This window comes from Ochotona princeps, chromosome X, assembly GCF_030435755.1.
Source record: "Ochotona princeps isolate mOchPri1 chromosome X, mOchPri1.hap1, whole genome shotgun sequence".
Classification (NCBI taxonomy): Eukaryota; Metazoa; Chordata; class Mammalia; order Lagomorpha; family Ochotonidae; genus Ochotona; species Ochotona princeps.
The window spans coordinates 78,494,695-78,501,107 of record NC_080865.1 but is presented as its reverse complement, the minus strand read 5'-3'; positions in this window follow the sequence as shown (position 1 = coordinate 78,501,107).

Sequence of the window (6,413 nt, the reverse complement as noted above, 5' to 3'; positions counted from 1 at the left end):
CTACCTTCCAGAGTGAACGACTTTGCCCAGGGTTGGGACTATTTATGGAGGTAAGTTCTCCCTCCCCTTGCTGGGTGCTCAGATGTGTCAATTACATGAGGAGACTAAAGTCTCTGTTTTCTCCCCCCTCAAGGTAAGCCTACCTGCAATGATTCCCTGCCCTAGCCCTAGGAAAGGGCTGGGCTATGCGAGCCTGAATTGAAAGGATGGACAGTCTTTTAATCAGAGTTTCCTAATCTTGCCCCACCCACTCAGGTTCTGGGCTTCCTCCTAACCCGCCTTTCTGTCTGGAATCTGCCCTGGATTAAGGAGTCACATGGGCTAATAGGTAGTTAGAGTCATGATCCCTCAGGAAATTTTCCTTTGAAAATATGAAATCTTCCATCTCGCCTATTCTGCTATTTGGAAGGCTAGTTCTTCATGGCTCATGGTTTATCATAAGAACTAACTGGTCGCTAGGAGGAGTCCCTGTTAGAATGTGAATCCAACTTCCCTCCCTGCGTTTCCAGGTTCATCACAAAATATAAAATATAAAAATATAAAAAACAAATACAACATATAAAAAACAAACAACCCCCCCAAAAACAACAACAACAAAAACAAATAGCGAAGAAGTCAAAAGTCTCTGGTAGTGCTTGTCTTCCCAAACAAAAGCTATCTTGGAATAGATAAAAATATCAACCTGCAGTTTTATTGTGAGAAAGCAAGGAGATAGTACCTGACATTTCAGCTTACTATGTGATGTGGGAGGAGGTTACCAATTCTATCCTCCTTATATCTTTTTGCTTTGAGCAATAGACAGGATTATGGCTTCCCCACCCTTTGAGTTTATTCCTCTCCCTCTAGTAAATCCAGCTCCCTGCTTATAGCCTGGGAAAGCAGTAGAGGATGGCTCAAATACTTGGGGCCTGCACCTGCATGGGAGACCTGGAAGAAGCTCCTTGTCTCCCAGCTTCAGATCAACTCAGCTCTGGGTGCTGCAGCCATTTGGGGAGTGAGTCAATAGTGAAAGATTCTCTCTCTCTCCATCTCTCGCCTCTCTGTATATCTGAATTTCAAGTAAAAATATATAAATCTTAAGAGAAATTCTTCTAAGTCACATTTAGCACCAAAGAGGTTTTAGAAGGAATGAGCTTATGCTAACTTCACTTGATTCTTATTGTCCAACTTAGCTTCATGTGTTTTGCAGGCATGGGTGATCATCTGAAGGTGCTAGGTTAGCACTATGTTCCTATGAATTGTACTTCTGTGTAATTCAGACAGGAAAAGGCATGAAGCTCAAATAGAAAAAAGATATACATCAAAGACAACAAAAACATAACAAATCAAGCTGACAGTGTAATAGAAAACATATTGTAATTGACTATTCATGTAGATATAGCATGGAAAATTGACTAACCACCTAATTATCAGACCCAGAAATTTCTCTAGATTAACAAGCCTGAAAATAATGAACAGAGTTACAATGTAAAAACAGGTGTACTATAGTTTGTTGCTCAGCTGCTTGCCTTAAGTACACAAAATAGCCTTAAATTTACAAACTCTCTAAGTCAAAATGCCAATCCAAGCCACACTTTGACTTTTTTTAGAATCTACTACCTAATATTTTGAAATTTTAGGGCCTACTAGGAACTGACATCTCCATTCACTTACCACAAGGCAGGGAAGGAGCCCTTGGAGCCAGGCATTCTGTGCATGATTTCAGATACGCTAAAGTTTCCAATCTCCACTGTAAAGGCAAGAAGAGACTCTACTGCAAGTTATACAAATAATTATATTACCAAAGAAAAACAAAAAAATCCTCAGAATTTTTTTTTTCATTTTAAAGGAATTAGAGGGAAAGCTAAACACTTCCATCCATGAATGCACATAACTATCTCAACGCACTGACATTATTAGAAGTCATGGGAAAATTTTCCCAAAACTAGAAAGCATTTGACCACAGAATCAACAACAATTTAATTAAAAAGTAGAAATTAACAAGTTTCAATAATTCATTCAATCTCATGTAACTCATTTTTGCTTGATCTCCGTTAGAAGTATTATGGATTTCATAACTCTTTTTTTTTTTCAAAACTCTGGAATTTCTTCTCTAGTCTACTGATCTCAATACTGTCAAACCCTATATTGTTCATTGTGCTTGGATCACATAGCACAGTATGTATTACACCTTCATCTGAATTGTCTGTTCACAGGTCAAAATCATGTTTGTCTGAGTTCAAATAACTAGCAAGAACGAACATACACAGGCACAAATGTATGACACTATTTTGAAAATTTTCAAATTTATCCTTTTATCCATTGTCAGTATTTTTAACAAATTTAAAACATTAATCAAAGATTTACTTAAATTACCTGAACCAACAAGCATTTGCATTAACATAATTTTCCTAAACTGCTCTGTTTTGGCTGAATTTGCTAGACAATAAGCTTACCTAAGTGGAATGTACTCTTGTTTTCTTCTCATAAACAGTAGCTGAAAGAGCAACATAAAGCAAAGCTCTATTGTGTGGCCATTTCTTATTCAATCTCATGGAGTACTGAGGTCATGAAGTGTTATGGCAAAGCGGGCATCTTTTCTTAGACATAAACTAAAATATCTTGATTATGGAAAATACACCCTAGGGGGTTGATAGAATACAGCTCTGATCACCAATTGCTGTTTTCACACTGGCCCTGTTGAACCACTTTACAAAACAAGTTTGGCAAGTTACAAAGTAATTTCTCAAGGCAATGACCTCTCTAACTCCTCTAACTCCAAAAAGATGCCTGTTAATTCCACATGTAACCAAGTTGAATCAAATTCTCAAGGCAGTGCTCGCTCTAGTTCCAAAACAAAGAAATCCCTTATAGCACAATATTCAGTCACAACTGAACCAAATTGGCATGAGAGCTATTACCCTGGAACACAAGAGATATTACATTGGCACCATCATGCACGAGATTGCTACTCACCAACGACATCTCTAAATTGAAACCTGAATCTAAGCCTACTTTCTTCCACCTAACAAGCCCCTTAGGCCAGCTACATCTGATCAGCAGTCAGCCCCTTGGTACTACCCCTGAGGCAAGGGCCCAGCCAACTGCTGAACAATCTCCAGAGGTCACTGCAGGCCAGCAACGAGCTATCACCAGTGAGAAGCCCACTCAGGACAATTGCCCCTTTGTGGATCACACCCCAAGCTGGCTGAAGGTATTCCTATAGAACCCCCAACTGGGCCAGCTCACCTAACATGCAAAAAGTTGCAGTTGGGGTAGTGAGAGAAAGTAGATACTTACTGCGAAGTGCAGAGCAGGGAGCCAGGCAACTATTGCTTCATTCCAGGCTCCCTGAGGAGTTAACAGTGAATGTTCTTCTTCTTCTTTGTTTTTGATTTATTTATTTTTATTGGAAATGCATATTTTATAGAGAGAAGGAGACTGGTTCACTCCCCAAATGGCTGCAACCGCCAGAGTTGAGCAAATCTGAAGCCAGAAGCCATGAGCTCCTTTAGGTCTCTCATAAAGGTGCAGGCTCTCAAAGCTTTGGGCTGTCCTCAACTGCTTTCCCAGGCCACAAGCAGGGAGCTGAATGGGAAGTGGAGCAAGAAGGACAAGAAGGGTGTCCATCTGGGATCCTATCACTTGAGGGGGGAGGGTTAGCCAATCAAGCTATTTTGCCAGGCCCAAGGGTGAAGACTATTACAGATTGAACTTGTGGCTGAGAGGTGCATGATTAGCTCGTGTGCAAGTTCTTGGTTGATCAGTTGAGCTTGTGGCCTTCTTTGGTCAGTGAGGTTGTGCTCTTTAGGAAATCTATGACGTCCAGGTGGGCTAAGTTGGTCTGGGAGTTATGTTCTGTCCAGACCTGGAATTCCTCCACACAGATCACCCCAGGACACAGTGACCATCAAGGTTCTTATCTGCTGAAGGAGCAAATGACTTCTTGAATTCGGTGATTAGAATCTTGGAAGGCCAGCTGGATCACTCTGTTAGAGAATTTCTTTCACTAAAGGGCAGACAAGGACACCATGTGCTAAAGGAGACAGACAAAAGGCTGGGTCCTGCATTTACATTATGAGGGTTCAGTTTCAATGTGACTCTATTAGAAGTCCAATGTGACTAGGATGAAATGCCCATGTAACTCAGATCTAGTTTGAATTCAACTCCAGCTAGCATTGAATCATCTTGCCAGAAGGATGAGAAAGCAAACTGCTCTCACTTGTGTTTTTCAGAGAGACTTGTTCTCCATTGGTAACTTTCTCTCGGAGACACCAGATTCCCGTCAGCCAACTAAAAGCAATTAGCATAGCTCTTCTTCTTCTTCTTCTTCTTCTTCTTCTTCTTCTTCTTCTTCTTCTTCTTCTTCTTCTTCTTCTTTTTCTTCTTCTTCTTGGCAGATATACAGAGAGGAGAAGAGACAGAGAGGAAGATCTTCCATCCGATGATTTACTCCCCCAGTGACTACAGTGGCCAGAGCTGAGCCGATCTGAAGCCAGGAGCTTCTTTGGGGTCTCCCATGCGGGTGCAGGGTCCAAAGCCTTTGGGCCATCCTCAACTGCTTTCACAGGCCACAAGCAGGCAGCTGGATGAGAAGTGGAGCAGCTGGGGTTATAACCGGCACCCATATGGGATTCCGGCATGTTCAAGGGTAGGACTTTAACCACTAGGCTACCACACCAGGGCCCATAGCTGTCATTCTTAAGAACCAAGTGTCAAGGACTAGTGCAATGGCTCAATTGGCTAATCCTTCTTTTGCAAGCACATACATCCCATGTGGGCACTGGTTCATGTCCAGGCTGCTCCACTTCCCATCCAGCTCCCTGCTTGTGGCCTGGGAAAGCAGTAGAGGATGCCCCAAAGCCTTGGGTTCCTGTACCCACATGTGAGACCTGAAGAAGCTCCTGGCTTCATATAGGCTCAGCTCTGGCCGTTGTGGCCACTTGGGGAGTGAACCAGTGGATAGAAGATGTTTCTGTCTCTCCTTCCCTCTGTAATCTGCCTTTCCAATAAGAATAAATAAATCTTCAGCATATATGTATGTATTCTGGGGCTGACTCCATGATGTAGTAGGCTAAGGTTCTGTTTTCAGTGCTGGCATCCCACATGGGCACTGGTACATGTCCCTGCTGCTTCACTTGTAATCCAGCTCCCTCCAATGATGAGGAAAAGAGTAGATTATGGCTCAAGTACCTGGGCCCCTGCATCCACATGTGAGTCCTGGTAGAAGCTCCTGGCTCCTGGTTTTGGATCAGCCTGGCTCTGGCCATCACAGCCATTTGTGGAGTGAAACAGTGGCTGGAAGAGCTCTTTCTTTATAACTCTGTCTTGCAGATAAAAATAAATAAAGCTTTTAAAAATAGGTATTATTTGAAAGGCAGTCACAGAGTGAGAGAGGTATCATTCATCTGGTGGTTCATTCCCCAAATACTTGCAACAGACAAGGGGCTCGCAACATTGGGTTATCCTTTATTGCCTTCCTGGACACATTACCAAGCAATTGAATCAGAAGTGGAGCAAAACCATTGGGTGCAAGGGTGATGGGGAATGGGACTTTCAAACAAATGCAAAGTATCACCCCAAAGATCATTACCTACTTACAGCTGACTCTGTACCTTCTGATGGTCAGTAAAATACCTAACTTGAATTAACTTAAAGCAACAAACAGACATTCAGAACGTGTGAGAGGTTCAAGAAAACTTACCTGGATTCTTCCAAAATACTGAGTGTAATAAAGGACAAGGTAGCAAACAGATTGTAGGCTAAAGAGCGATTTTCTTTTAATTTTAATACTTTATAACATACTTTCAAAATCTCAGGAGTTTCTTCTTCCACCCCCTACTGTTTCCCCTATATCATTAACAACAATATAGGCCTTCAGCAATAGTCACAAGTCCATCATTCTTCCATTCAAGTGTATCATGACATTGTAAGTATAGACAATGACGGAGAGTCCAGCATCTGATTGTCAAAATATCTTTAGCAGTTTCATTGAGTCTATTTTTTATTCACAAGTAGAGATACATACTACACTATAGCTTCCATTCTGGGTATGATAGTCTCCCATACACAGTCCCTCTAGATGAATATGTATATATTATATAATATATGTATACATATATTCTTACCTATATATCTATTGATATATAGCATATTATATATGCTTACCTATATATCTACTGATTTTGCATGAAGGTTGCCTTATATCAGAGAGAACAGAAGATATTTGTCCTTTTGGGATTGGTTTACTTCACAGAACATATGGTCTCTGGTTGGGACCATTTTTGTTGCAAATAGTAGAATTTCATGTTTTTAATGGCTTAGTAATATATACCAGGGCCATCAACTAATGTTAATTAATTTTGTATCCTGTTACAATGCCGAAGTCTCTTATGAGTTCCAGTAGTCTCGTAATTAAGTCTCCTATTTAGAGA